Source organism: Quercus lobata, chromosome 5 (genome assembly GCF_001633185.2).
Source record: "Quercus lobata isolate SW786 chromosome 5, ValleyOak3.0 Primary Assembly, whole genome shotgun sequence".
Classification (NCBI taxonomy): Eukaryota; Viridiplantae; Streptophyta; class Magnoliopsida; order Fagales; family Fagaceae; genus Quercus; species Quercus lobata.
This window is the reverse complement of record NC_044908.1, coordinates 487,360-508,943: the sequence shown is the minus strand read 5'-3', so window position 1 is coordinate 508,943 and position 21,584 is coordinate 487,360. Positions and strand designations below refer to the sequence as shown.

The following is a 21,584-nucleotide window of genomic DNA, read 5'->3' as shown; positions in this document are numbered from 1 at the left end:
GGTTAAGGGGCCGTTTGGTCTTGATTAGAAAGCACCAACACATCTGCTACCCAAACTCCAACAGAATTGCGATAGTATGAGCAAGCCAATGCATATCAACAGCATCATGACAAATTAACGGCTCCCATGAGTAAACCTACAATTTCCAAGCATGTATGTATGTGATGTTTAGGTACCATCTTCATACAATTTCATTAAACTACATGACAGTGACATTCCAAATCTTTAAACTATCTTCCAACCAGAAAATAGGGTCCTTCCATCGGGATGAAGGGTGATTGCTTCTTTGATTAATGAATTTTATTTCGAATTTGTTTATATATATTGTTATTATTAATGAATTTCAATTCAACATATGTGGATATTTGTTTATATTGTTATTAATAAATTTTATCTTTTATGTCAAATTTTTTATTTGCTTTCGTATGTGCCTAAGTTTTTCTTTCTATCTTATTCTTTTGTTATGTTTAGAATTGATTTTCTTTTGAGTATTTGGGTTTATCTCCATATTTATATTGACATTGTTTTCGTGGGTTTGGTTTTTGGGTTGAAATTTTTACTAATTATTTTATATTTTATATGGCATATGAAGCATCTCTATTTTTTTGGAGAAAAATCAAAGCTACAACCTATGTCTTTCAACCCAGGGATAAATTTTTATTTGGTATGTTATATATAAAATTGTTGAATTTGAAGGGTTTTATTTGGTTTTGAAGTAGAATTTGGGGATTCTATAAATTTGGAAGTTTTAAGTCTTGGGGTTTTTGGTATTTGCGTTTCAATAGGTTGATCTTAATTCTTTACTTTAAAGGCTTTTTATTTGGGTTCATGTGATTTTTTGTTTTCTTAATTAAAGCTATGATTTTTGGTTGATTGATTATTTGTTTGGATTCAACATAAAAGATAATGGAATTAGGTGTTATAATTTTAATATTGTTTCATATTTTTAATTGTCTATATTGTTATTACTACGACTAAGTAGGATTGAGAAAAGTATAGAAGTTAAATATTTCTTCATTTTTAAAAAAAATACTAACTAGAAAAATGTCTATAATATGCATATTATTAACCCAATTTTCTATTTCTAAATTTCTTAGATTTTATTATAAATAATTTTTAGTGCATAAACAACATTCTACCACTGCCACGTCAAAGTTATGGCAAAAAGTTGTAAAATAATATGGTCCTAAAACTACTCTTATGACTATGATGAGATAAATTTAAATTCTTTATTCATTGTTGAATTTTTTTTTCATAGTCAATAGCTTTCCTGTGTATCACACTGGTTAGCGACTAGTTTATATATATTCCAATGGATCCAATCAAGATTTCTCAAGCCACGATTGATTCAAAATTAAAATAGAAGTTCTACGTTTATAAGATTTTCACAATACTTTTACAACAAATTATATGTTGTAAATTATTATTAGTTCTAATTTGAATCCATCACTTAAATTACTTTTTTTATTTATTCATAATAGCCACTAATAATCAGCCACTTAAGATTTGTTATAAAACTATTGTAGATATAGCATTTCTCAAATAAAAAATTGTGAAAGAGGAAATTATTTTTGTTTAAAACTCTCTACTTGAGTTCAACAAGAACTCACTAGACAAGAGAAAGGACAAAAAAACTAATTAAACAGGAGAATCATAATTCTGTTTATTACACTTTTTTTTTCTTGTTAAAAAATGAGCAGTTTGTTTTTGTTAAATTTTTTTTCCTTCTTTTAAAAGCTCATTTGGACCACTGTATCATCGAAATGACAAAATCATTAACAGTCAATTATTTACTATTTTTTGCCAAACCCTTTTTTTTTTGGCCAAGTCTAAATTTTTTTTTTTTTTGATAGGAGGCCAAGTCTTATTTTAGAATCTATTATATTAATTCCAAGATAATTTTTAAAATTTGACCACAAGTCAAATGTGGCTCCACCACTGAATGCATAGGCAAAGAGTATGCAAACAAAAATTTTAGGACTATAGTACAACTTTTGTCATGTTGAAACAATTGTCATGTAGTTAATTATGAATGGTTAAGAAAAAATTGTGAATTTATAAGAATTAACAAATAATTAATCACGTTTACCAAAAAAAAAAAAACAAATAATTAATCACAATATATAATTATAGCTAAAATTGCTGTGTTTCATGTGTAAATACAACGGGCACTTTACTTGTTGTATAAGGAATGGTTTAGTGAGAGCTGAGGAAGGAAGGTTCCCTACACTGACAAGAGTCGTCTTTATATAAATAAATAAATATATATATATATATATATAAAATTAAATAGAAAGACAAAGAGAGTTTTGAGGCTTCCTACTGCTTTGACCTTTGGGACAATTACAAAATCAATAAATTTAGATAGAATGGAATAAAAAAAATGACAAAGTTTAGTTACAAAATTTGTTATAAACTTATAGCTTAAAGTTATAACCCTACTTAATATCTTTTTATTGGAGTTGAATTTTGACAAATCCACTATTGGATTACATATTTTTCTTATATCCTCCATGCTTGTAAAATTTCTAGAAAATTAAAGATCAATAGTTATGTCATCAATAAATTGTTTAAATTGTAAGTTTTCGTAGTTTAAAATTATACATAAATACAAGATTATAGATCATATAGTAAATAATATCTAATTAATACAAAATTTGACATATGTATTTAGAGCGTAAAGAACATACAATTTAACGGTTAAATTTTCAAAATATGCTGTAAGGTTTATTTTATTGAATAAGGTTCTGGCCTAAGGCTATAACCAATTTTATAACTAAACTTTGTCCTAAAAAAATCAGTGTACAAAATTCTTTTTAATAAGATTCTATCCCTTTGACTAAAAAAATAAAAGATTTAAATAGTATAAAAATTGTTTTTTTTTTTGGAGAAAATTTAAAAATTGGTTTTGATTCACATAATTAAAGCATTATCATTATTTGTAAGAAAAACTTTGTAAAGGGAAAAAATCGCCATTATTAAAAATCTATGTATTATGAGAATAAACTCTAAGAATTGTTGTAACACTCCCCCATATAATATATTGATACACTACTTAAACTCAAAAGATTTAAATCCAATAAATATGTACTTAAATATGTTATATTAACCACTCATTCTTCTCATTTATATAAGAATATTTAAACAAATTAAAATGTAGTTATTTAAACGGCAACAATTAGTCTGAAATTAATTAGATTCCATTACCCAATAAAGTTTAAGTAGCTTGTTGTCCATCTTCGTAAATAATAATATTATACGTTGATATTCCAGAACATTTCAAAAGCTGCACTCATTGCTTAAGTAGACTTGTAGGTCGTCAAAATTAGTTGGACTAAAGGCTGTGTTAACTTAAAGGACCACTTTTGGAAGAATGCGGTCTAAATTTCACAATAAGTTTGATATTATATACTATATTTCATTTCTAAAATTTTTGAAATTAGATATGTAAAAAAAAAATAGAAGAAGAAGATGTTTATAAAAAAAAAAAAAAAAATAGAAGAAGAAAATGAACACATTTTTCGAACCCCAAACTGTCGGATGATATATACTGTCTCGAATTAGATTGAAAAGAAGAATGAAAATGAACATATTTTTTAATAATTTCTAAATTATTATATTAAGAAAAAAAATGGATGCTGGATCTAAAATTTTAAAATTAACTTCTATTCTACTCTTGTCCTCCCAATATATTGTTCACTGCATTTCTTTCCCATTAATTATGATAAACTATACTCTACGTATCACTGATTGCATAGTATATTAATTATTGAATTATTTATTGAAAATTTTAACAAACGCGATTGATCCGGAAGATTGATCCGGAAGAACGTACGGTTCAAAAGCCAGAAAATAGAAGGTAAATACTGGGCTGACAATCTAGGAAAAAAGTTTTCTTTCTTCATGCTCTTTCCCTAGAGAGTAGAGACTATGCAATTCCTACAAGAAGATTGGTCACTTTGTGTGTAGCAAAAGGGTTGGTGGAAGAACTGTATGATACTCCTAAACATGTAGCAATGAATTATTCATTAGAGCTAATAGACCTCAACTTAATTATGCTTTTTCTTCATATTTGACTTTGTATAGTAGGAAAAACAAAAGGCAAAAACAAAAATAACATAAGTCTTGGGGCCAGAAGCAAATAAAAAAGGAAAAAAAAAAATACAAAGTCTTTGGGGTCAAAGCCCGCAAAGCAAGTTAAAGTTAGACAGCAATGGGTCATTAATCATTATTAACTCATTATTATCCTTATGCATTTCCTTACCTAGTAAGAACATTCACAGCAGTAGAGTTATTTTTTTAGTTATTTAGCACCACAAAAAGTTATTTTATCTATTTTATCTATTCATTTTACAAAACATCTAGCAGCAGTAGATCTATTTTAATTTTCAACACAATAAAATAATATATCTACTACAATAAAATAATACATCCCACCACTGCCACCACTACTTCATACAGCCCGCCACCACTACCACTACTCATAGTTAACTCCTCCACCGCCACAACCACCAAAATCAGCCCATAACTACCCAAGAAAATCAACCCACAACCAAAAAAATAAAACCCACAGCACAACCAAACCACAACCACCATCACAATAGTCTCAAGCTCAACCAAAAAACTAGCAGCCAATTGAAAAAAAAAAAAAAAAAAAACCTGGAAATCTCACCCTCAAGATACCCAAGCCAAGAGCACATAATACACACAATTAGAAATCTTAAAACCCAAATATGCAATCCAAAGAGACCCACACAGCAACCACACACCACGACCCTAGCAACCCATGCACCCACGAACCCAACGGCGGAGTGGAGGTGAGGGAAGAAGAGCACCAACCGTTTCGGCACTAAGAGCACCCATGAACCGTTTTGGCACCGAACCCAACCACGAACCCAACCGTAGCCGAGCTTAGTCTCACCGTTTCGGCACCGAGATCCTCACTGAAATTATCAACAATGTTGCACCCAGGTACCATCAATTGAAGAATTTTTGGGATGAACCACTCCATCTATCACATCAGCTGCTTCATCAATGCCACCGCAGTTCACCATGAGACGACCATTTGGCATCAATCTATCATTAAATTCTAACCAGGTTTGAACCTACCAAAGATCAGAAAGCAAGGAAAAATCAACAAAGAAATAGTCAAGCAGTGTTTGTGGATGACAGCAGAGAGTGTGTAGAACCTTGGCTCAAAGGACAAGATGATTACAGTGAAGTTCATTAACAATTGAAGAGATGATTGAAACTTTTAACAAATTTAAATTTAAAACAGCACTTATACTGTGTTGGAGAACTTTTGAACAGGAAATATCAAAGACCATGGCACCATGTCAAAAGCCAAGTCCCAACCCTTCATGTAAAAAAGTGAGATACAAACCTCTTGCAACTGCGGCAATACTTTTCCACCAGAAAACAAGTCAATGACAATGCCTGATATCATATCAAGCACAACTTAGTGAGAAAAGGGGAGCAAAGTACAACTAAAATCCATCCTTGTGAAAAAGAAGAAACGAGTTAGTAAAAGGAGGCATTTCCTAGAGATTGAAGTGCAATGAAATTAGATGACAAAAACTATAAGAATTGAAACAATAACCATGCTTCACCTTTTTATTTATTTATTTTTAAAAAGATAAGTAGAGAAGTCCACTAAGAGACTAACAAGACCCACAACCCATCCAAAAGTACCTCAAAACATAAATCTAGTTCCAAAATTCAAACCATCCAAAAAGTCCTAAAAAGAAACAGAAGGAGATGAAATCGGTCATACAAAAGCAATGCAGAAAGGAATCTCACCGGCAAACCCTCCAGAAACATTAACTGACTGTGAAAGGGCATCACCAATATGAACATTAAGAATGCCACCAGCTACAGTGCGTTTCTCAAGATCCGAACGCCCAAGATATTCTCTCGATTTCTCAATCAACTAGAATAGAAAAATTATGAGCTAAGGATGCAGTCAACCCGGGAACCAAAAGCTTTCAAGCATTTAAATAATGCAGATATGCTATCAGTGTAAGAAACATTTGGATTAAAACCACTGTAATAACGTCCAATGTAAGTATTATTGCAAATATGTTTTTTAAACCATGTTACTTAGTAGGAAAGCAGCATATAGTGCTCCTATTTGATCCTATAGCTAGGAGAAAAAGGTTTCTTCAAAGCTGATAGAAAGCTAGAAAATCCAAACCATTATAAGCCTCTGAAATGATAATAACTTTCCTTCCACTGCTACTGTGCTTCATAATTGCAATATAATAGCTGATATTGTACTTGCACCTTTACTAAATGTTTAGCAATAAATAGAGGGCCCTATAAAATCTCAATGTTCTTGCACAATGTGTTTTCTTATCCTACGATAAATAAATTCCCATGGAATTTAAATTTCAAATTAAGATTGCTACTTGAAATAGGCTCATTAATCTTTCTTCTTACTTCTTAGACATTACTGCAATAAACTATGAAATAGTGAAGTTGCAATACTACATATTAAAAATTATCGATTGTCCCAAAAGTTTAAGTAATGGGATATGATAAATTTAATCATTTAACCACGTATTTCTAATAGTCCTCCTCACATGTGGGCTCAAAATACCTTTTAATAGGTGAGACCCAACACATGAGAATTTAAATGAAAGGTAGAGTAAATGGAACAATGATTAAACTTAGGACCTCTTGCTCTGATACCATTTTAAATTATTGATTGTCTCAAAAGTTTAAGTTGTTGGGAATCCCAATACTTCTAACAATACAGAAGCAGCTCCAAACAGCGTGCATAAACAGTCAACACTGCATATATTCTTGAGAGAAGTTCTATGATGTATTGTTCATTTCATTATTTTAAAGAAATACCCTAGTAGGAATAACTAGGTGATTCCCATTTAGTACTAATACCTTCTTCAACTTTTCATATGACAATAGATCAAGAGACCAATAAGTTTTAGAGATTCATAGATATATGGTGTATGTCAGTGGATGCACTTTATTAAGATATTGACATTTTAAGAGAATCCAGGCCAATGCTTCTCAAATCAGAATTTATGGGGTATAACTAGCACATTGTGAGAGGTTTTTTGTGGGCTTCCTTTAAAAGATTAGTTGATCAATGTAATTTCTGGGATCTTCGAGCTTGAAGTTGGTCCCAAATCTTTATAATATACTAGTCGCGGACCCACACGTTGCGTGTGATAATTTCTTTTATGGTGATTGGATGTTTTGGTCATGGAATTTATTTTTTATTATTAGAGATAAGTATTTGAAATAGAAAGATGAAATTTTATTGTTGAATTAATTTTTTGGAACATAATTTCTACCATACTCGGTTTGCTAATTTGTACATTTCCAAGTCAATCGAGCACATTTTGCATGTTACATGTAATTTTTCATTTCCATAAGGGTAAGGGCAGTCACGATCCCAATGACCCACTCCATTTTTCTTGCATGCTTGGTTTTTTGGGATGCAAAATGTGTTTGTTCCAAAAGTTGTATGTCGAAGGATTTGTCGATAGTTTTCCAGCAATTGTTTCCCATCTTGTTGGTTTAGAATTGATAATAGTAGCTGGATTCCTTCCTCATTTGATTCACATAAGATTGCAATTGCGAGTCCATATTTTGCATATTTGTCCCCTTCTTTGTTGGCTTGAAGAATGATTTCTTTTCCTACTTTAGTTTTACCTTGCACAAAATATTTGTGAGCTTCGACCCAAAATAATGCTTGTTTGTTTCCAGCCCTAAAGCATCGATGAATGAGCTTTTCTTCATCTTTTCGAAGGAATAAAGGATTTTGAAGCAATCCAGTTAGATTGATGTGGTGAAGAACTTTTGTTTTTTTGGTTAGCCGATTGAATCGCTTGCAGTTGTTTTTTAAAACAAAGAATACATATTAAGAAATTAATGTGCTAAAAAATACATATTTTAATACTATATTATAAAATTGAGAAACTTTTATTTTCCTTTAAACATACTTTTCATGCCTACAATTTGGTTCAAGTTCAATTTATTTTGTGTCCCCATATTTAAAAAGTTAAATTTCATTCCAGAAAAATTATGACTTCTAAAATTTGTATATGTAATACTAAAAATTTAGGAAAAAAAACAAAAATACCAACTAAATTAAATTACCATCTGAAAAAGTATAGTATGCTCATACCATTATGACAAAGCAACTACTTCCCAATTAGAATAAATGTGAAACTTCATTTAGGCAAATCATGAAGTAATTAAGAAAGTATTACCCTACAACCTACGAGTTGATTTTCTGTTTTTTAAATCAAAGTAGAGAAGGGGAGAAGTTTATTCATTTTCTTGACTATTTGAATAAGGAGAATAGCAACAAAAGTTCACTTACAACCGTTGGATATCTATTGATGAGCAAGTATTGAATTTTGGCAGAAGTAACTGAAAGAGAGGCATCCAAACAAATAGAGATAGGGAAAAGAAATCTCTACAGAATAGGACAAAAGACACTAACATATGTATCCAGTCCTAATAATCTGTATGCTAAATAGCACAATCTATAACATTCCTATGACAATATCTATACAGCAGGGACCCAAAAAATGTATTATTAAATACATGTAAATAGCTGCAAATTGATTAATGTCCACATCAGTTGCTTAAGACAAAGTTATTAATTGTGGTTATTGTCAGTTTGTTTTTTAAATTTATATCTTGTCCCATGATATGGTGTAATAACATAAACACGTGGCTACTTGAAGACAGACCTTGAAGTAGCATGTGAGTGATGTTCATTAGTGTAGGAGTTGTTTGAATTATTCAATCTTCATCCTCTTCAACCTTTGCCTTTTTACAATGAAAGATATACTTGCCACCATTTTGTGATAGATTCATATAAATTATGTTTAAATAGGATGACGTAATATAGATTTTTTTAATAATTTTAGTTGATAACAATAAAATATTTGTATGATTTTAATTGTAAGAATATTAGAATAATATGGAGAAGAGATGATAGGTTCATTATATTTTTTAAAATGGGAAATTGTCATATATAATTGAAGTATTTGGTTGTGAGAGGCAAATGATTTGAAAGCTTTATGTTTGATTCGGACTGGGATGGTGTAAGTTTTGAAATAAATGGAAAGGTAATATACTTTCATGAATTGATTTATTAGAAAATCGAAAACAGAGGATGTTGAAGAGTTTTGCAATAAAAATTTGTAAATTATGTTTAAAGGTAAAATAAAATATTTTTTTTGGCTGTTAAGTTACAGCACTATTGAGCAACATAAAGAGGTCCTTTTATTTTTCTAACGACATTCAATTATAAAATTTGATATCAAATTACTAATGAATCAATTATTGAAAGTAGTATATGTATGGTAATGGGTAAGATTTTGGCAAAGTAGTTGGTGGTAGTATATTTAGGTTCCTCAATCAAATGAAATCCACCTAAATGAATTAGATTTTTTTTTTTTTTTTGAAATACAACATTGTTTGTATTTTAACACATTTTTTATAAATAAAAAAATTAAAAGATGAGAGAAAAAAAGAGATATATATATTTATATATATTTGAATAGATTAGGAGGATGTGGTTTAATTTAGATGTTAAATTAAAAGATGATGTTTTGATTGTCAAATAATGAAGTTTGTAATTAAACTTAAGTGAGTATATTTCATGAAACAGAAGTAGCTATAGTTGCTGGCTAGTATTGAAGCTTCTTCTTCTTTGATGACTTTTGTTTTGTAACTTTTCAATGATTGATTAGATCTTGAAGGAACATGTTATCGTCATTTGGTTCTGCATCTTCAACATTAGAGGCAGAACTCATTGATGGGATGGCATCATCATTGTCTTCTTGTTTTGATCCACTTGCATCATTATTTGCGTTTGTTAATTGTTTTGTATGAAGAACTTAAAATCTGTTTTTGTCTGAAGTTTGATCTGCTTTTTTCTTGATTTCATAGTTCTCCAATGTTTCCTACACCAAAGTATGTTTATTAAATTATATTGTAGATATTTTTTTTGAATGAATTTGCAAATAAATATAGCAGTAGAAAGCTTACTGTTGTGGTATCAGCATTATTTGTGGGTGGATCACTTGGATCATTATTTGTGTGTGGGGATGGTTTTGTATCAATAACTTCAAATGTTTTGTTGTCAAAAGTCTATTCAAGACTTTTCTTGATTTCATCCTTTTGCGGTGGTTCCTAAAACACAGTCTGTGGATTAAAACACAATGTTTGATTTTGCAAATAATGGTAAGTTTGTAATTGTTGACAGCTTACTATTGTGCTATGATCAAGTTTCATTGCCATTTGATCATTTGAAATGTTGTAAAACAACTTTTCAATTGTATATAATTCCCAAGAAAAGTATAAAAATAAAAAGACACAGAAAAAGTACTATGGAAACCCAATGAGGAAAACAAAAACCATAAATACATGTGACCAAATCTAATAGTGGAGAAGTTCTTGAGTAAATGTAGCTTATTTGATCAGAGTAACGTAAAGAGTAATCATTTAATTATCACTGGCTTGGGCGTGAACATTTTTACAAATGCCTCTGATTGAATAGTATGCAATAGTAGTCTAAAAATTGTCAAATTTAAAAGTTACATATCCCCTATCGAGATATTGCAATAAAAAATTGCCTGCAATTTAGGCCTTCCTTCCAATTTCATTAAAAAATTGCCATTAAAAATATATCATTCTCACATGAAATAGATCTATAAAAATAATTAAAAATATTTTTTCATAAATTAATTACATACTTTCAACTTCAGATATTAAATGGGAAAGACGTATTGAAAATATGTGGAAGTCGTATTGCTCAAAAAAGAACTAAAGACGTAATTTATATAATGTTTGAACTAAAGAACTAATTTGCCCTGCTTTTTTTTTTTATAACTAATTTGAACTAAAGAACTAATTTTTTTTAACTAATTTGAACTGAAGAACTAATTTTTTGAAGTATGTAATTAACTAATTAACTAAATAAGAGCAAAACATCTTATATTATGTCTTTCAAGTTAATTACATATTTAATGGTTAGTTGAAACTTGCAAGTAAGAACCACCCAGATTAATAGGATGCATAAAATGTTTACTATAATGTTTTGCTCTTCTTGAAAGACGTATTTTAATGGGATGCATCAACTTTCCAAACATCTTTCAACTTAATTACATATTTAATGGGAAGTTGACTAAAAAACACAATTACGCAGAAAAATTAGGCCTTCTAAATCTCGACTAGAAAACACAATCTTAGCACAAAATAAAACACTTGCATAGTGACTTAAAATTGAAACCATGAATATCAAACCATGTCTAAACCAAAGACCATGATAAACACAATTATGCAGAAAAATTACTGCAAAAATTGAGACACCGGGAAAACAATTTGCTTTGATTCTAAAATCCAATCCATGTTATACAATCATGATATTGAAGTACACTCTGATATCAATTGTTGAAAAACAACAAAAGCAAATAGAATTAAAAACCTAGCAATCAAAAAACTCAAAATGAACAGACCCAAAAGAGGTAGAGATCTAATTAAAAAACCCAGCAATCAAAAATTCAACACCCTAAAAAAGATGCAATAAACAATCAGCCACACCATAGCAGCCTTATAAATCTTGATTACAAAACACAATCTTAGCACAAAATAAAAACACTTGCATAGTGACTTAAAATTAAAACCATGAATATCAAACCAAGTCTAAACCAAAGACCACAATAAACACAATTATGCAGAAAAATTACTGCAGAAAATTGAAACACCAGGAAAACAATTTGCTTTGATTCTAAAACCCAATCCATGTTATACAATCATGATATTGAAGTAGACAGTGGAAGCAAACACCACAACACTATGCTAAGAAATCAGAGTCACACTAAGTAGTTGGAATCATATAGAATTATAACAAAATCTAATAAGGGAAACAGAAACCATAAAGCAAAATAATGGGGCAAAAAAGAACTGAGATGTAGAGATACCTCAACCGAAGCTGGCAAGTTCTGTCAGTATTTATACATCGTGTGGAAAGGAAGACAGGAAGGAAGGAAATCAGATAGGCAACCGTTACTGTGAAACGGTAGAGCAGGAAGGTGTGTAGCTTTCAAACTCTTTCTTTTCTCATGCAATACTTGAAGGCTTCAACTTTTTTTTTTTTTTTAAAGCTTCCCTCCATGTTACAATCTTCGAACTCTTTGTCTCCTCACATTTCTATTTGGTCACGCAAAACCCTAAAGGCTTCAACGTTTTTTTTTTTTTTTTTTTTTTAAGCTGAAAAGGCTCACACAAAACCCTAAAGGCTTCAATATTTTTTATTATTTATTTTTTCCTTTAAGATGAACTAAAAAGGCTTTGGGTTGGGCTTGATAGTGTAACTAAATAAATAAGAGGTGGGCTACATTAATTATACAGATTTATTATAGGGTGATAGTGAAAGTAAATAAATAAGTAGTGGGCTGGATTTATTATAAGGTGATAATGGAAGTAAATAAATAAGTAATAGGCTGCATTTATGGGGCTGAGATTTATAGGGCTGGAAAATTGTAAAAACAATTTTAAAATTGTAAGACAAATTTTTATTTTTTTTTAAAATGACGTGGTAGCTGATGTGGCGCAACGTGAGAGTAGCAATATTAAATGCTGCGCTTTAGCTTTTAGTAATACTAGTCGCAGACCCGCGCATTGCGCGAGATAATTTTTTTTAAGGGTGATCTTATTAAATATATTTGGGGTAATAAGTAATAACACTCTCCCATTCTGTTTATATTAATAACAAAATATTTTAACTTTATTTAAAAATCTGTTTATAAATGTTTAACCATGGTTAGTAAAGACATTACTCATAATTTTAGAATTAAAATACAAATTTATAAAATACCAAAACATTTGAAATGACAAATCTCTCCATAACTCATTGGGAAAAGAAAAGGAAAAGAAAAGGAAAAAAAAAAAGGAAAAGACATTACTTAATATTTTGAAATAGACTTTAATTTAAAATTTTAAAATAAGAGAATTTAATTTTAAAATTAAGGTTAATTTTGGAACCCACCTTAAGCACATGCAAGTTAGTACACAATATTTTAATATTAATTTAACAAAGTTTGGTCAAACAAATGTAAAGGGTGAAAATATTTTTTCCTTTCAAGTTTGAGGTAGAATGTCATTTCTTCAAACCTCAAGAAAGAGGAATGTAATTACCTCTATATTATTATTATTGTTGTTGTTGTTGTTGCTGTTATTAATAATTGATTTTTCATTTTCTTCTAAGTTAATAAAAACCTTACATATACCTTTTTATTTATTTATAGAATATACATTTTTTTAACCTTTACATATCTTATTTTTTAATGTCAATCTTTACATATACCTTAAGTAAACTCTATAAATTCCACTTCTTTAGATGTGCAAAATCATAGACTACTACTTCATAATGATAGTAGCTAATTAGTTTTATCACTCTTTTTCATAATTTCATTTATAACTTTTTTTACTATTATCATAATTTCATTTCTTATGTAATTTCTATTATTTCATGAGAACATCTCCTTTTAGTTATGAATTAGAGTTTGATTAGTTTTAAGTTTAAATATATTGCTATGATTGTGTTTAATTATTGATTATTGATTCAATTTTTTAAGTGAATGTAACAGTTGATTTTATTGCACTATAAATTTTTAATGTTCTTCATATTGGTCATATTTATTTTTTATTTTTACTTCTCCTTACAACCTTTTTGTTTTCCAATTAATAGTTACTAATTGACATTTGATTTTTTTTTCTTTACCATCTCTCTCTCTCTCTCTCTCTCTCTCCATAGGCAATCTATTGTTTTCCAAAACTTGATGATTATTTTATTGCATTAAATATGCATTGTAGTTTTTTTTTTTTCATTTAATTTTGCTACCCTTAAGTTAGTATATCCATAACTATTAGTTTATTTATATTATATTTGGTTTGATATCCTCATTATTATTATTATTATTATTATTAATTTAGTGTTTCCCAATTGGCATTTGTTTTGTATTATATTTTTTCTTTGATGTATTGGGTTTGAGAATGAGTGTGTCCCTAGTATTACTCCACTTTATGAGGACACTTTTATTTATTGAATTTAAGTAAAATTTTAAAATTTTAATTTTTTTTAAATAAAAAAGGAGAGAAATTAAAATATAAATAATTTAATGATATGGAAGATGTGGGGAGATGAATAGTGATATTAAGGTAGAAGGTAGTGGGGAGATGAAAAGATAAAGGTAAGGAAAAAGCTTGGACAAAGTGTAGATGAAAAAAAAAAGAGTACAATTTTTTAAGGATAATTTTATTGATTTAAATTTAAATAAAATATTCCATGTTTAATTATTATATATATATATATATATATATAGATGTGACTGAATTTAACTGTTGAATAACATAAGATGAGAAGAAAAAAAAGGAAAAATAAAATATATAACAATAAATACCAATAAAGAGAACAATTGCACATAAAAGATTTTTATTCTTTCTTATAACTCTAATTAAGATTGATGATTTTTTTTTTAATATGTGGTTTTAGAATTGTGTTTTTTTAATTTCCCATTAGAAAGTCTTTTCTTTCCCTTTTATAATTTTCAATGAATTTTGGTTTGGATTAATACTTAGTTGTTCTTGGAAATAGGAATTTGAATATGCCTACCAATTTTTTGACTAATAAATTATTATAAAATCTATTTTTTATTTCTTTAGTTTTATTTTAATTTTGGTTAAGTTAACCTTGTAATTTTGTGATGATTTTTTATTATTATGGTAATTTCCTTATTCCATAAGAGATGAGTTGTATATTAAGCAAATGTAACACACTACAAAAAAGTTAGAAGAATATAGTTCACCTTAAAAAATATTAATGAAATACACAAAAAAAAAATATTAAAATGATATCCACCCCAAATGTTTTCCTATAATGACAAGCTTTATCTTTTAACCTTTAAGAAATACAATGCAATAACCAAAGGATATGCCCCTTTAATATATTGTCTCTAATCAAATAAACAAAGGCTCTTGTCCCCTTTAGGTACAGGTTTATATGGAATTCAATTGTTTTCAATTTCTTCTTTCCTCTGTAAGAAAGAACCATCAACCTTAACTAACCAAAAAAAAAAAACCATCAACATTAATTAGAGTTATAAGAAAGAACAAAAATAGGATAACATTTAACAATTAAAGAGAGAAAAAAAATTTAAAAACAAATCTAAATGGCATTAACCAATGTGGAGTTTTAATGAACTCTTGGTCTACCTATAATATAATAGAGAAAATAAAAATGAGACTAATACTGATTCTAGGAAACATATATAGAGAAATAGAAATAAGGATGCTAATTAAAGAACATTGACAATACCATCAATCCCGTTTAAAGCTTAATCATAGCTCCACTAATTTGCTGACTTTCAACTTTTGGCTAGTATATATTCAGGCATTCTCCAATGCCATAAAATTCCTTATTGCCTGGTTTTACTTGAATTCCGGCAAACTACCCAATCAAATTAAGGAGAAAATAAGAATAATGATTCTAGTGTAGAAAAAAAAAATCCCAAAGATTAGTAATTTGGCATAAATAGAAGAATATATAAAAAAATTCATCGAAAAATTGAGAGAGAAAGAGAGAGAACCTTTTTTTGAATTCTGGCAAACTACCCGATTAAATTAAGTGAGAAAATGAGCATAATGATTCTAGTGTAGAAAAAAAAAAAGAAAAAGAAAAGAAAGGATTCCCAAAGATTAGTAATTTGGCATAAATAGAAGAATGTATAATAAAATTCATTGAAAAATTGAGAGAGAGAGAGAGAGAGAGAACCTTTTTTTTGTGAGAGAAAACCATGCATAGAATGGAATAGATAGTTACAAATTTATAGTAAGAGAATGTAAATAAGAAGAGACAAAATAAAGGAAGTTGAAGAGAAAGAAGAAGAAAATATTTATGTAGAGGGTAGTGGAAAGATGAAAAGAAGAAGAAGAAGAATATTTATGTAGAAGGTAGTGGGGAGATGAAAAGAAAAAGAAAAATATTTATATACAAGGTAATTGGGAGATGAAAAGGTAAGGGTGGAGAAAGTGTGGAAAAAGTGTAAATATTAAAATAAAATAAAAAGTAAATGTTAAAAACAATTATAGGAAAATTGAAAAGAAAATGATAATGAGGTGGACAATGATGTGGCTCAACTGGAGCGTAGCAACAATAAATGCTACGCTTCAGCTTTTAGATATAATATAGATTCCGGCAAACTACCCAATCAAATTAAGGAGAAAATGAGAATAATGATTCTAGTGTTGAAAAAAAAAATCCCAAAGATTAGTAATTTGGCATAAATAGAAGAATATATAAAAAATTCGTCGAAAATTTGAGAGAGAAAGAGAGAGAACCTTTTTTTGAATTCTGGCAAATTACTCGATTAAATTAAGTGAGAAAATGAGCATAATGATTCTAATGTAGAAAAAAAAAAGAAAAGAAAAGAAAGGATTCCCAAAGATTAGTAATTTGGCATAAATAGAAGAATGTATAAAAAATTCATCGAAAAATTGAGAGAGAGAGAGAGAGAGAGAACCTTTTTTTTGTGAGAGAAAACCATGCATAAAATGGAATAGATAGTTACAAATTTATAGTAAGAGAATGTAAATAAGAAGAGACAAAATAAAGGAAGTTGAAGAGAAAGAAGAAGAAAATATTTATGTAGAGGGTAGTGGAGAGATGAAAAGAAGAAGAAGAAGAATATTTATGTAGAAGGTAGTGGGGAGATAAAAAGAAAAAGAAAAATATTTATATACAAGGTGATTGGGAGATGAAAAGGTAAGGGTGGAGAAAGTGTGCAAAAAGTGTAAATATTAAAATAAAATAAAAAGTAAATGTTAAAAACAATTATAGGAAAATTGGAAAGAAAATGATAATGAGGTGGACAATGATGTGGCTCAACTGGAGCGTAGCAACAATAAATGCTACGCTTCAGCTTTTAGATATAATATAGATTTGATATTTTTATTATTATATAAAATCCTTAGTTATACACAATATGCATTCATTATATAACCCAATGTAAAAGATTACTTTATTTTTATTATTTAATTTTAATTAAATTAATAAAAAATTTCATCAGTGCATATTATTCTTGATTAAACTGTGCATCGCACGAACATAATTCTAGTATATAAAAAATATAAAAATTGGAGGCCTTGAATATTAATTAAGATTGCTTCCTGCTGTTTGCCACGTAGGATTCGTTGTCCACTCTCTCCCTTCTTCTTCGAAACCGTTTCAGATCGCCAGCTTGTTGGTTTTCCTATTTAAAATGGTCGTTTACACCTGACCACTTATAAAGACAGCGGTAATGGCAATTGAGTAGATGCGACGCCAATATGTGAGTCGGTCTCAATGATCATGGAGGCAGCAGCACTGTTAGTAGATGATATGACAAGAACTTTTTTTTCTTGATAACCAATATGACGAGAACTTTGTACAAAAGAAAAGGGGTGGTATCAGAAACCAGTCACAAAGCATGGAGACAGCTTATGTTCCGACATTGACAACTTGAAATACCCAACAAATATGCAGCATATACCCAACAAATATGCAGCATATACCCAAGCTACCTAATGGTTTTTTTTTAATCAGAAAAGATATTATTTCAAAACAAACAGTGTTACACAAGGCCTCAAAGGGCACTAAACAGCTTGCGAATGAGCAAGCCTCTGTAACACCAGATACAGAACAGAAGCACAGCAGTACAATCTTCAAGATTACACAAGGCCCCAAGGTACTATGATAATCTAAGCCACAACATGGTAAACACGGAGCATCACAGCACCCTAACCAGGGGCGGAGCCAGGAATTTTTGTCTGGAGGGGCCAAGTTGCAACACTAATATATTTATCAAGACAACCCTATACACACACATAAATACACATGTTTTTTTTATTATATATACACACTTTTTTATTTGATAAGTTGTATATATACACACATCCAACAAAAAAAGAGCTTAATATTTTCAATCAAAATTATGTTTGATAGCTATCTTTCTTAAAATTAATAAAATACATTTTCACAATTTTCATGGTGAAATTCTTAAAAAGTTTCATTTTCTATAAAAATTATCAAATTTTATACTATTGTAAGTAAAATTATTCAATTGAACTAATGTAATTTTCAAAAACAAGAATGATCCAAAACTTGGAGGAACAAATTAGGCTCCAAACATATTTGAAACTATTTTGCTTTGACCCATTATGTGGCAACTAAAGAGACATTTCATGTGTAGTTTTAGTGACAATAATTTTATAATGAGTCAATGACTTGTTAATCGCCACATAACAGGTTGAAAAAGATAAATTCAAACATGTTTGGTGCCAAACATTTTCAAATATTTAACATATATAAAAGCACACTTTACAATAAAAAATAGAATTACGAAAAATAAAGTTGTCACTATAACTATTAAACTATTTTTTTTTTTTTTTAAAGCATCATTGGACTAATTCAAATACTTAGGGGGGGCAACTCTTATTTTTTAGACTAAATTTTAAAAACATTAAAATAATTATATATATATATTTAAAAAAAATTCAAAATTTTGGGGGGGCCATGGCCCCCCCACCCTTCAACGTGGCTCCGCCCATGACCCTAACGCCAACAGGGTACCGAGACTAATAGATACACAGCAGCAAACACAGACAGCCTAACATGGCCTTTTACACAGAAAAGCAGGGTTAATGCCCCATTTGCAACACAATATTCTGTTAGGCACTGAGTCAATTGCTCTACTTTTGCTCTCCACTCTGCCTTTGATATCCCTCTAAATATCCTTAACTATCTGCTCCTATGTTTATCTTCCTTGAGTGGATTACAGCTCTTCTGCCATAGATAATACACAGCAGCCCACCAAGCCAATTTTCAAATAGCTGCTTTAGAGCTATTGCCTTTGAGATGAGTGATAGCCCATTCAAACAATTCCAGCCAACTGCATTTAACTTTTGAGATCAAACAAAGCCGTGTTTTAATAGTCGTAAAAGACCCTTTTTTTTTTAATGGAACAAAGGGAGATATAGGCTACTCTTTGAGTATGAAATATGAAGTGCCGCAATTTTTTTTTTCTTTTTTTATATTGATTCATGTAGCATTTCTACATCTTTGCCATAAGTGTGTGCCTTTAATTTACAGATAATTTTATAAGAATAAAAATGCAATCATTGACCTTGTTTGATCTTTGGTTTTTGCCATGTCCAGGTCCTATTTTTCAGGATCTGCCTTGTTGCTTGTTGATTCTGTATCATGTTGGTAGCCAATGTTCATAACAGGAAAAGACAGGTTGGCAGCAGATCTCATGGTATTCATAGTAAAATCAGTCTTCTGTTGTAGTCATGGGCTAAGGCCATTGCAGCAGTGGCAGTAGATTCCCGCTCCTGATAGAACAAATAGTTAAATTTTGGCTGCAAAAAGCAATTACAATCTGCTTCTTCTGAAATTTAAAACTTTAGCAGTTCTGCATCCAAATAACTTCTTAGAGCCATGGAAATGCTAACAACCACTACCAACATATAGCAACTACTGCCAATATATGCATACATAAATTATTGCAAGTGGAACGTGCAGGTACCATCACCCTTCTTTTTTTTTCTTTTTTCTTTTTGTGGGGTTAAGGTCTATGATTACCTTAACAGAGACTTGATTCAATTTTCAATACCAGAATTAAATTAAACTATACATTCTTTGGAGTTGCTAAGTCTGCAGCAACTGTAGAACACTTATGTTCATATGTTCCAGACACAAGCCAGTCTACTGAATCTGAAAACAGATTAGGCAATACTGAGGTTAATAGAAGACCAATTTGTGTGCAGACTCACACAATATAGTATACAACAAAGGATGAAGCTTCGCAATTGTCAATCTTCCAAGCAACACCTCAAACATTATACTTGTAGTTTTAAATCTCTTGATTAAAATAACATGTTCTAAAAATTCTCTTGAAGAAAACCAGAATACAAAAGCTTTAAGAGCCGAGCTGCACTTCCTGCACTTCATACATTACAAATCCAATTCAGTGGTGCTTTTGTCACTGGATCCTGAAATGCAAGCTACTTCAAATTATGAGAACAGAAAGCTGTAAAACCAAAGATTTGGAACACATTACAGGAGGTACCAAAAACAGAGTAATCCATGTGAAGAAAAGCATTCTTTTAAGCTAGGAACAGAAATTTCCAATGGGGTAGCAACTTGAACCTCAGTTGTCCTTCCATTATGGGTATATTGAGCCACAAGCATTTTCTGGTAGGATGATAGCATGAATATCAGATACACTTCCTCTGCCTACCTTGATTAAACTTAATTGTCCAGCAGCTCAACACACCTAAGAATCTACTGAGGAGCCAAATATGACAGCCAAATCCAAGAGAATGTCTTGCCCTGTGATCCTACAACCATAACGGAAACCAATTAGTCACCAAGTTGCAGAAACCCGCCATCCAATATACAGTTAACCGGAAAACACAACGAATCTCTACAATCTTACGCATTATCGGATTAACACTAAAAGTGAGGTCAATGATTGCTCAATAAACCAATGCACGTAGAATATTAATCGCCTGTTTAGTGAGAGAAGTAGAAACTTAGGTAATCATCAACAAGAAGTTCCCAATTGTATGGAAAAATTTTACCAAAACTAATTATTTTTAAGTTCCAGTTGTGTAGGAGGGTAAAATAATATAGACAGTTAAGGCTCCTAACAAAGAGAGAGAGAGAGAGAGAGTTAACCACCAAAAGAATTATCTTGCAAGAACAGAGGAGATATGCTGAACATAGAAACCAAGAATTAAATTATTCTTAAGCAAAAAATCTAGACCAGGTACTCTCAACAAATCTATAACGAGTCTTGATTCATTAAATATATGTGGAACAAAAAGTACCAAATTTGGACTGTGAAAAAATTAAAGTGACAATAATAAGTAACATTATTATTAGAAAAGAAAATATTACTTTTATGGTGTAAATCCCATCGAGCAATACTAGCAACTTGTGTAAAAGCCGCTTCCTCGCATGGGTTGTTGTATAACACATTTGATAGATAGTAACCTAAGGTTTACTGTTATGAGCAATATAGTCCTGTGTTCGATTGTAGAGGGACACAAGGCCAGAGAAAAGCTGCAGATTCGTATTCTGCAAACGCAAAACCTAGAGGTTTATCTCGGGGAACGTACAAGTCTACCACCCGCCCTGCTTGAATCAATATATCATACAAGACCCTATCGCTCTCCCTCTCATGCAGATTGCCTTTGTATGAAAATGAATAATAACCACCTCAGAACAAATTGTGCCTATTGATAACTGTTAAGGGGAATTTTTCTTTTTAAAAAGAAAAGGCAAGAGAATCCCCACCTCACTAACAATTTGAATTAAATACACTTCTTTCATATTGATATCGCTCCGAATCAGTAAGGTGGATGATCTGGCTTCGGTGGGCTACTGAAGTGGTTGAAGGCCTACAAGAAGCAAACACAGTCAAAGAAGAGACCCGAGAAGACCGGCCAAACCCCCTCCGATGAAAAAGTTAGCCTCGCAGAGAAGGAAGTTCCAAGTA

At 30.2% G+C, this 21,584-nt stretch overlaps 2 long non-coding RNA genes across 2 annotated transcripts; both read right to left on the bottom strand.

Moving 5' to 3' along the window:
• Positions 1–4,963: 4,963 nt before the first annotated feature.
• LOC115992452 lies at positions 4,964–5,998 on the bottom strand. Its single transcript, XR_004092521.1, has 3 exons — positions 5,800–5,998; positions 5,384–5,436; positions 4,964–5,105 (listed from the first exon to the last, which is right to left on the bottom strand). It is a non-coding gene; the product is annotated as an uncharacterized LOC115992452 (long non-coding RNA).
• Positions 5,999–18,658: 12,660 nt separating this feature from the next.
• LOC115992648 lies at positions 18,659–21,142 on the bottom strand. Its single transcript, XR_004092590.1, has 5 exons — positions 20,984–21,142; positions 20,151–20,421; positions 19,716–20,073; positions 19,206–19,413; positions 18,659–18,971 (listed from the first exon to the last, which is right to left on the bottom strand). It is a non-coding gene; the product is annotated as an uncharacterized LOC115992648 (long non-coding RNA).
• Between the last annotated feature and the right edge of the window lie 442 nt (positions 21,143–21,584).